This window comes from Lepidochelys kempii, chromosome 6, assembly GCF_965140285.1.
Source record: "Lepidochelys kempii isolate rLepKem1 chromosome 6, rLepKem1.hap1, whole genome shotgun sequence".
NCBI classification, from domain to species: domain Eukaryota; kingdom Metazoa; phylum Chordata; order Testudines; family Cheloniidae; genus Lepidochelys; species Lepidochelys kempii.
The window spans coordinates 72,859,970-72,871,464 of record NC_136385.1 but is presented as its reverse complement, the minus strand read 5'-3'; positions in this window follow the sequence as shown (position 1 = coordinate 72,871,464).

Genomic DNA, 11,495 nt, shown 5'->3' with positions numbered 1-11,495 from the left:
TTTCCTGAGCAATGCATTAGATATTTAGTTTCCTCTTACAGGGCTGATTCTAAAATAAAAAGGAAAACATTGTCATGTGAAAATGTCATCATGTCATGACGCAAAATCTCCACCAAGGTTGTCTCATGGGCCCCAGAAGATACCAAAGAACATCCACAAGCAATGTTTTCAGGCTGTGGGATCACCTTCTTAAAATAAGGACAACCCCAGAAATAATGGAACTGTCGGCAGTCCTAGTTCACGTCTCTCTTGAGTGACTCCATCTGGCCAATTGTTTCTGATGGATTATTAAGACGGCTGCTCCTTATTATAAATCATAAGAACAGCTGTACTTGGTCAGCCCAATAGTCCATCTAGCTCAGTATCCTGTCTTCTGACAATGGCCAGTACCAGATGCTTCAGAGGGAATGAACAGAATAGGGCACTTAAAGTGATCCACTCCCTGTCATCTAGTCCTATATTTTGGCAGTCAGAGGTTTAGGGATGCCTTGAGGATGGCGTTGCATCCCGGACCATCTTGGCTAATACCCATTGATGCACCTATCCTCCATGACCTTATCTAATTCTGTTTTGAATCCTGTTATGGTTTTGCCCTTCACAACATCTCCTGGCAATGAGCTCCACAGGTCAACTGTGCATTGTGTGAAGAAATACTTCTGTTTGTTTTAAACCTACTGTCTGTTAATTTCATTGGGTGACCCCTGATTTGCATGTTGTGTAGGAATAAATAACACTTCCCCATTCACTTTCTCCACACCAGTCATGATTTTATGGACCTCTATCATAACCCTCCCTTAGTCATCTCTTTTCTAAGTTAAACAGTCCCAGTCTTTTTAATCTCGCCTCATACGGAAGCTGTTCCATACCGCTAGTCATTTTTCTTGCCCTTCTCTGTACCTTGTCCATTTTTAATATATCTTATTTGAAACAGAGCAACCAGAACTGCATGCAATATGCAAGGTGTAAGCATAGCATGGATTTATGTAATGGCATTATGATATTTTCTGTTTTATTATCTATCTTCTCTCTCTCAGCTTTGGCTGTTGGTGGTTCTACTTCCAATGCAAAGATTGTAACAAGAGCAGGCACACACAAATAGTCAATGACATTTTAAAACCCTGCACTATCACTTTTCGGCAATGTAGGGAAATGGAAAGTTACAAAACCACCTTGGTCCAAATTCTCCTCTGGCATAAGCAGGTGCAATACTATTGACTCCAACTGAGCTGTGCCTGCTTTTGCCAACAGTGAATTTGGCCTCCAAATTTCATCAGGAAATCAGTCCCAGGTGCCCAGCAGCTGCTGATTCTAATGGCTTGGCTACCCACAAGGCACAGGGAATGAAAGAGTACAGCAAAATCCCTGCAAAACCATGCCAGGCACCAATACATCTTCTAACCTGTAGTCCAGCGTATGAGTCTTATGAGTGTGGACAATATCAGAGATATATTGTGGACCCTCATTATGTGAGGGTCCCCGGCACTGTCTCCTTCAATACTCTGCTATATTTGACTGACTGAAGCTTGTTTAGTGCTATTTCACTCCCCTCAAAGTTATGGCTGCTCAGAATGGCATCAGCTTGTTCTTTGTTCTGTATGATGGTGACAATGATATTCCAGCTGTTCTGGTGATGGGCCAAAATGTTCTTTGTGAATTAGTCCACTACCTTGCTCTTGATCATGTCCCATCTGGGCAGCATGTGTGGTGTTCGTGCAAAATTTGTGCATGGCTAACTTTGGGGGTTTTCTTGAGAAGGGTTTGAAGCCTCCTTTTATTAGAGATGGAACCTGAGCTCTAAATTTGACTCTGGAATCAAACTATCTCACATTTTCAGTGGGGTTGGTATAGTGGTATGTCGGAGGTGGCGGGGAGGGAATCAAACATACCTACATGACTTTCCCATAGACTTTCCCACTGACTTTCAATAAACTCAGGCTCCTACGTGTCCTGCTTTTGCAAAATTTACCCCACATCGATACTGAATCATAGAAAGATGAATTCCACACGTGTAGCTGAGAAAATAGATCGGTAAGATTTTTGGATTTATTTCTTTGTATAAATTTCTTTAGATTAAAAATAATAAAGATGCCTTTCCAGCGTGCTGGGCATCCTAACTGAAATAATTGACACTAAATACAATTAAATGACATCTCAGCAGCATTAAAGTGAGTGGAACTCTTGACAACCAGCCACCAACCTCCCTTCATCGGCCAGCCAGCACACCCTCACCCTCGCCCTCCCTGTACTCCCTACTTGTGTTGGTTTCACTTGCTTGACAGCATAGCTAGATAGAGCTGTCTTTACCTATTAAGTAGATTTGTCTTTCATCTTCACCTGAGTAAACTGGAGGGAACATCCTACATCCTTTTGTTAATCATCCCTTCAGCATAATTCAGTCTGATTTTCACAGGTATGGGACGCCCTGCACAGACAATGCCAAGCTAAGCGGGTCTGCCTATAGGACCGGACTGTAGGACAGAGCTGCTTTCTGGGGGGTAAGCAAACAAGTGCCCGCTTCTTCTGCTCTTAATAATGTCAGCCGGCGGCACCCTTCACGGCAGCGTCCAGAACCCCCCAGCTCGGTTAATCCTGCTGCCCAGCGAGCCTTCCTTGCGCCGCATTGGCTCTGGCGGTGGTTGCAGCCGCTGGAGCAAGGCTGCACTCAGGAGCCGCCTAATAATCCCGAATCTGGGAGTGGGAAAAGGTCAGCGAAAGCCTCTGAGCTGCGGGGTACAGCCCCCCCCCCCAGAAACAGCCACGGGGGGAGGGTGGCTGGGTTCTCCGCCAGACAGGATCACCAGCGCCGGGCTTTGCGGGGAGCGAGGTCCGCACCACCCGGGGCATTGCTGCTTCCCCGTTACCAGCAAACTGCACCAACCCATAAATCTTGCTGCCGCAAGCTGCCTCCGAGGATGTCAAAGGAAAGCTCCGCTCGGGGTTCAGAAGGCTCCAGTCCCCTGTGGGCAGGGTTAACAAATGCAGGGAGCACATCGCGTATCTAACATGCCAACCTTTGGCAGCATGTCCTGGCGTTGGGGGGGCGGGGGGGGATCTATGCTTTGGTGGCGGTATTGGCAAAGGAAAACAAGAACGACGGGTCACCCAGTCATTATTTAGGGACAGATTGCGAGCCCCTTGCTCATACTGGCCAGCAGTTACACACACCCGGGTAGTTCCACTGAGTTCGCGTGTGTCTGTGTACACACGCACGTACACTGGACTTCTTAATTCCGTTTCCTTAAGTCATGCAAAGTATCGGTCGTTATTAAAAACCCAGGAATTGCCCAGCGACCCTAACCCGAAAACCAGAGATCAAAGTTGCTTAGCCGGATGATTCCTTCTCCTTTAGCTCATCGGTGTCATGGAGTTTCGTGCACACACGCAGTGATGAGTGGTACTAGTCCAGCCATGGGAAAGGCACTTTACAGCCCCCACAGCGTTCAGAGAGCGAATATGATTGAAGGAAAGGGACCGTGAGGATGAAGCTCTCTGTTGTGGTAGCCTTTCAATGAAAAAGCCCATTTTTGGCACCGACTTTATATCCTGCGGTATCTGGCTACGGATTTCTCTTGATTAAGAGTCCCTCTTTTCAGCTGTAAACACCGCTGGGTAGTTGATGGTGGGGGCTGGGGTTTGAGGGAGGGGTGGGGGGAGGGGTAAAGGTTTGGAACTGCTGTGGCATCTGGCATGAAAAAATGTTCCGGGAAGCTGTTACATTAAATTGTAAATCGATTTATGGAATGGCAGGTGTTAGCTACAAACAGATGGAGAACATAAAGGCATAAGCAGGCATTTGTATGGAAAAGAAGCCATCGATTTGGAGCCAAAGATTCAATGGTAATCGTTATACCATTTAATAGAAATGTTCTTATTTTATAGGTTAAGCTCTGAATAACAATAGGTGAATTGACACACCCACGTGTTGTAACTAAACCCAGCCCGAGCTATACCCCTTGGCACGAGAGAGCTGTTTCAGTTGTTAGAATTGTCTTGCCGGATTTATATCTAGACGGATCGCTTTCTTCCAGCGGGCACTTCGGGGGTGTGCTATTTGTACCTATCACGTTATCAGCTAGAGTAGACGGCACCAGGGCTCGAGTCCTGATAAGCGGATCGAGCCCCACGTCTGCAGGTGCGAGGTAGGGGAAGCGACAGCCGGTGAAATGCAGTCTAAACTTCCCATTCACAGGCTGGTCACATCCTCCGTCCGTGTGATATTTACATGCCTTGCTTGCTGTTAGACACAGATCGGAATAAAAAACACAGCAACTCAAGCTGGGATGGCTTTAAAGGGGATAAGTGGCAAGTGTTAAAGGAAAGCTGGCTCCTCTTCTAAGGTTTGCTGTGCTCCCTGCAGCTGCCGGGTCTGCAGGTGCCCTTTGTGCCTCCTTCCCTTGCTGCTGCTGCCTGGTGTCTGCATGCCAGGCTGGGCTGGGCCTTGTTGTCCCAGTTGGCACGTGGCGTGCTTGGCTGGCTCGTGGCAGCTCCCCTGGAGCAGATGAGGCACGCGCCGTCCTCATTACAATGAGAATGGACAGAATGGAGGAGCCATGTGGTAGCAACAGTTTGCAAATCTCCCCTCCTTCTGTGCAAATCAGGAAACATTTCCAAACATTTGTACCCCAAATCGACCACATTAACACCCCTCGGAGCTGCTCTCCCCGGAGACATGCTCTGTGCTATGGACATTTAGACTGAAACAAAACAAGCAAGTGGGACTTTTCCCCCCGTCCCTCGGTGTATGTCAGCACTGAATAGATGTGTAACTTTCTAACTAAGGGGTTTAAAAGCCATTAGGGAATCCGGCTCACAAAGTGAATCTGTGCACATGGAACTTGGTGTGTGAGCACTGAATAGATGGGCAACTTTCTAACTAAGGGTTTAAAAAGAGATCAGGAGAACCAAACCACAAAATGAATCGGGGCATAGGAGAAAGAGGTTACCAATAAAAACATTCAAGGTACATGACAAAATCTAATCTTCATAGGGAGGGGGTGCTGTATTAGATCATTATGACTAATTTGATTAACCACTGCTGAAAGAGGCTGCTTGGAAATAGTTTATTCCTTCAGATGTTGCAGAAACCTACAAAAATGGTATTTACACAAGTTATTAGAAAAGTATACTCTGTGCACCTGTTTACATCATTTACTGTATAACCTTAACAGTCTGTCTGCCTCACTGCTTACTCACTAATGGACCTGCCTCTAATTACCCAGGTGAAACAGAAATAAATTATTGTAGGAAATAAATGTTAAGTAGATTTCTAAATTTCCAAAAAAAAAATTTTTTTTAAACGTAACTGTTACATAGAAAGATTTTACAATTCTGGCAGGAGATCGTCATGTGCTACTTATCCATTATTTAGAGAAAATGTACTAGTTTAGATAGCAAGTAATTCAATTTAGGCAAGGAAATGTATGTATTAGTCTGATTCTGACTTTTTCCATGGATCACCCCCACTTTCTTTGGGAAGAGACTGAAAATACTAACGATGTGTTAATTTATGTAGGGTCTGGTACTTTGGGTTAGCACTTTTCACCTTTGGAGAGCTGGGTTCAGAAGCCTAGTACGAGTGAAAAAGAGTTTGGTCTAAAACTAGTCCCAGACTGAGCACATCAGAAATAAACACACAATTTTTGTATAGTTTTTTCTCAGGAGATTCGGAGGACTGGCGGAGCATCAATGTTGCAAATCAGATCTGTAATGCAATGCCAGATTTTGCCTTCGGTTACACCTGTGCACCTTCTTTTGCAGCAGCTGGGTTTGGCTCTCGTCAGAGACTGGATACTGAACTAGATAGACCACTGATCTGGTATGGCACTTCCTATGTTCCTAGAGGGAACTTCAATAAAATCCATGAGGTTGCAGAGGGGTAACCAAGGGCAGGCTGTGTCCCTGGAAGCATTTTCCAACCACATTCTGCTAGGGTTAACCACTCCCTTTCCCCCATACAATCCCATTGAGCTCAATGATGTACGTATGGACGGTACAACAGGGCAGAACGTGGTTCTAGGTGAGGACGTTTGCAAAGCACTTGCCACTAGGCAGGTTCCTGGATCAAGACCTGCACTCTCATAAGCATTAAATCTGCTCAAACATGGTGAAAAATGTGGAAAGCCTGCATCCCCAGCGTACAGTGAAGTGGAGCAGTTGGACCTCTGGATTCAGTTGTGCCTTTTTTCTTAAAATGTGTGGTACCATAGAGTATCAAGGTTTAAGCAGCACGTTGTTTATTTCTGTATGGAATACTGGTCAATATAGTTGACACACTCAAAGTCGCACTGAGATTCAAGCAGCCCACGTGAGATATGACGTAATTAATCTAAAGTTTGGTAGTCCGGGATATATAATAAAGAAGATTATGGCAGCACAATACGAATTTTGGTGGTCCACATAATCTGCAGTGAGAGTTGGGGGGAATGAAGGTTAGTAAACAATGTCTAGTCTAATACTGCTCTTACTTTCCACCTTTTATGTCATTTTTCCACTTCTTTTTCAGTCTCTCTCTCTCTCTCTCTCTCTCTCTTTTCTTCCGCTCCTTCCCCTCTCTTGTCTGTCCCTCTCCTCTTCTTTTTCCCGAAGGATCTCCCAATCTAGTCCAGTAGATGAAGAGGAGACAATGCTCATGAAACTAACTTGGATAATCATACTATTCAATATACTTATACCAGTTTCTCTGAAAATTAGCAAAGGAAAAATGCAGACTTGGAATTCAAATGGTCTCTCCATCTCCTGCCAGAAGCAAATTCTGATGGGTCATGCATCCTAGAAAAGCAAAGACAAAACAAGCTCTTATCATGGCTACCCTAACCCTACCTGGTTATAACAGTACACGTTGGTGATATCACAAATTCGTCGGGTTTTGTTTTTCAAAATAATAAAAGGCCTTGCCCCATATTAATTATTGTTTTGTCAAATTTGGCTCAGAGGTTAAAAAATTCACCTGAAACCCCGAGATAATTATAAAGTATATAGCCAAAAACAAATAATACTGATCGGGTAATTCAGAATACTGGTACTGAGAAACATAATTTCTCACATCTAGGGCAATGGTGTAAATTCTGCTGAGCGATCACAATGAAGAGGCCAGTAGTAGCCAGTGCCCAATAGTGACTAGAAGCTGTTTTTAATGGTTATTCACTGACCTATGTGAAATGAGTTGCTGAAAGAGTCTACATTACATAACACACCGAATCAGTTGGCATCATTGTCAGAGTCAGCACTGTACTACTGAAATGCCACTTAAATCCTCAACACAGGGCTTAACCTGGACTTAAATGATGCACAGGCCTTAGGCTTTCCTCAAAACAGAGGTGAATTTCCCCCAGAGAGAGAGAGAGAGAGAGAAGGAGGAGATGGAAACTGAACACAAAGATCCTTGGGGATGAGAAGGGCAGCCTGAGTAAAATTACATTAAGTTTCTCTCCCATTACTATGATTACTTGTTCTGTGAATAGAAAATTTGAGCAGTCTGGTACCTTTCACCAGTACTAGATTAATTAAAAGAACAACAATAATTGTTTTGTAGGGTAAATGCATTTGGCCTGGCAACTAATATCCCAAGTTTGAACTTCATCTGATATAAAATGGCAGCTACTAAACTTTTAAAAGTATAACATTAGTGAACAGTGCTCTAAAACGGTGAATAGCTGAACATGCTGGATGCTGGAGCAGGACGTTAAAGACTGGTTACTCGGCCGAGCTTTAAAAATAATTAACGGTTGTACTTTGAAAGTTTTTTATATAGTGCCTGTCACAGAAGGATCTAAACGGTAAATTTAATCCGATTGGTTCCACTGGGATTTAATAGTTTACAAAACATTATATCCTTACGTAAACACCTACCCATGTATTGTGTAAATAACAAGCCAAAATAACAAGCCAATTATGAAAATTAGTAAAAAATAATGTACATAATGTAGTTTCCTATATGCGTTGTAGCTATTTAGCAAAGTAAACATATCTGGCATTTCAAAGGGCTTTCCCCTCACCATATTAAATGGCTCCAATTTCTTTACATAAAAACACTGTCTGCAAAAATCTTTTTTTTTTTTTAAATTAAGGCCTCGAGCCTACAAACACTTACAGCATAATTAACTTCAGTGGGACTTCTGCTTAAAATCAAGCATGAGTGTAAATCTTGGAGGGATAGGAACTTCGGGTTTTTTTTTAAATAAATACATACATTTGGGAGATGAAAAGAAATCCAAAATCCCTTCTTATCCATTTGCCTAGTCTCGAGCTTTTTAAGGGCTTGAGCAATAGATTGGAGAAAGTGGGGGAGGAATAATCCACCTGAGATGAAAAATGGCATTCAACGACCAAAGTTATAAACCTCTGAAATCAGAGTTTCTAAAAAGCGGAGACCAGCCTATAAGGGTGCTATGAAAGATACCGTATAAGAATGCGTGTTAATAGGTATGCAGAAGACAAACAATTAGATAAAACTCTGCTTCTCACCTGCACTCTGTAAACTTTTAGTCCCAGCTGCTCGATACTATTAATGCAGCTTTTTTATCTAAACTTTTTGTCAACATGCAGCAGGTGGTCTATTATATTTCGCATATATTATTTTATTACAACCTCGTTTATGGCTGCAATCACAATAATCCCTGGCGTTTAGGGAGGATTTTACATCTGTTTTGTACCAAACAGGATTCCTGAAAATATTTATTTTGTGGGGACACTCGGGAAATATAAGCAATTCCCGTTTCTGGCAGTTGGAGAGAAATGAGGGAAAGGTTTGAAACTAAAAACAGTGGCGCGCTAAGTAGGTAAAGACAGACCAGTTACATTTCAGGGGACTGGAAAGTACACTCCCATCACAATATTTTGATCAATGCAGAGAAGCTGATGCCTAAAGCATTCAGATTCAATGTGAAATTCTATCTGCAAAGGTGCACGTTGGGAGGATTTCAGGGAGCTTTGGCGGGGCTGTGAAAAGAAGAGATCAGCTTGTCTTGCTTTAACCTACATTATCTCAGAAGAATAGACCGAGTCCATATGGTAGATGCTGCCTGTGGATCTTCAGCACCAATGCGATGCCCTGTTCCTACACGCCGTCCTGCTTGTGCCAGATGGTGCCTGGGCCAAGTGGCCATGCGTGGGGTGGCTCTGGTTAGCCTAATAAACCTCCAATACAAGTCAAAAATCAAAACACACACATACTAACATCTGCTAGAGCCTGCAGTACCCAGCTAGCCTTTCAATAGTGAATTAAAGAGCCCCACAGCCCTTCTGTTCCCCTAGGTTAGGCACTCATTACCATTTATCAAGCACTGATGTTATCTGGCCTCTCATTTTATTTAGTACCGAAGCTATTAGCATCAGATTTGATTTTGACAGTTGAAGCTGCTTCTGGCGAAGCGGAGCGCTGCTGGTCAGATCGCTGCAGAATTCCGCGTTCATCAGGCGCCGGCACATTCCTCCTTCCGAGTTGTTTACTAGGCAATTTCATCCGGAGAGACAAAGGCTTGCCTTCTTGCAGCCCCTCTTATGTGCCTATGTAAGATACCTGGTATATATCTCATCACAAATACCTCCTCCCTTTGCTTTGAGGTGCCTGATCAAACACCCTCCTGTAATCCTTGCACCATACCATAGCCAGAGAGTCGGATTAGAGTGTACACAAGGGGTTAAGGACAAAAAAGGAGAAAGTCGGTCTATATAGTTCGTTCAAGCTGTAGGAAAAAGCAGCAGCTGGACCACGCTCGACTGGGGACGAGAAGAGAACAACAGTCTTAGATGCTACAGGTGCATGTAAAGCGGCTCCACTCCTGCAGGGCTAGTCCTTCTACTCGGGGATGTTTGAGCTGAATCATTCCGGCCTTAATTCAAGATTCGAATTTCAGCGTGTCTTTATTTTCAGTAGCCGAATCGAAACGCAGCAGAAGTTTACGCCCGTTTTTGAGGCAAGCAATTTTTCAGCACCCACCTGGATGCCGGAATTACAAATGCAGTTCTGTCCATTCAAGGCAATTCAGCAACTCTCGGTTGCAGCTGGGCACGTCTAAATTGACGATTTGCCCCCCCCCCCCACACACACACACACTGAAGATTTGTAATGTAGCAATGATATTTCTTCACAAAAGTTCTATCCCCCCGCTCCCCGACGTTTGCTGTTCCGAGTCCCAAAGCTCTTCTAAAAACAAGTGACTTGATGGAAATCTAAGAATGAGGTTAAATGATCATCTCAGTTTAGGTCGTATTCGCACATCTATATATCGGTTTCCTCGCATCAAAATAAGCGAGGTTCCGAGCTTTTCAGAGAGAGTGGATTTGGGAGTTCGAGTTGTATTGAAACACCTTTGTGTAAAAGTGTATCACCGATGGATAGAACATTTTTCAAATGATTGGACCAACTGGTTGTTATACAGGTGATCTGCAGCAGAAAGGGTTATAGCCTTATGAGCTAGGCCGCGGTGTAAAGGTGGCAAGACCTCATTATCATACAGCTGAAGGTTTATCTTCCCCCAACCCCCCTCCTTTTAACAAGCCGAAATAAAAAGCCACATGAAAGGCTCTCTCTGTGCTTGGCTTTAATGAGGGACACGCGACCCAACAATAAGCACACATTGCAATCAGGCGGCTTTACTGGCACAAGCCAGCCTTACAACTAGCAGGGTACACTCTTAGACCAAGAATAGCCACTAAAAATCCGTTTTACAAACTCTATAATGATTTGCTGGGTTTGTCCCCAAAGTAATCCAAGTCGATCTTACAGTTTCCCAGTTCCAGTTTGATTTAACTTTCCCTGAAGGTCTCCCTCACCTGAGTTTATCTTGTCAACATGGATGTGGCCGTGGGCAAACGGATTGCAGGCTTTTGAAGCAAAATGGCTTGCTTGGTTTTGTAACCGATTTGCCAGCATTGTGACCTGTTACAGGACCCTCCTTTAAACGGTTAGGCAGAAATTAAAGACATAACCAAATTGCTTTTGAGAGAGCAAATGAGAATGTGGATGTAGGTTTGTGCTTGTTTTTTTCTGCTCCCTCTCTTGACTGTCTTTAGTGAATTTCCTTCATTGTGATTAAAAATAACTAAAAGAGCGAATTCAGATGCCCAGAGGGCGTCAGCACGTGTACCTCAAGATTAACATGTGTGATCCAGGAGGACAGGGAACCGCAAAATTGCAGGAGTTTATTGCCGTGACAAAACTCTACAGTTTCAATTTCTTATACGCCCGATTTTGGTTTTACTTTCTACCTGCTATCACCACAAGTAGGCAAGGCAGGTAACTTCCTCACGAAAGGGCTGTACTACTTCCTGCAATGATTGTCTCTGGCGATCACGTGTCTCTGGAAGGAATTTGAAGCTGAATGGCGATAGCGTAAAATAAAAACCACATTTTTCACATTTTAGAATTCAGTGTTTGGATACTTTTGAAAGCTTATCTCCTTGGAAAAGCGTCTGATTTTCGAGGGACCTCTCCCAGTGTGAGTGCTGTAAATATCTCAACAGATGCTTGGCTTGTTAATAATCAGCTCGACTCC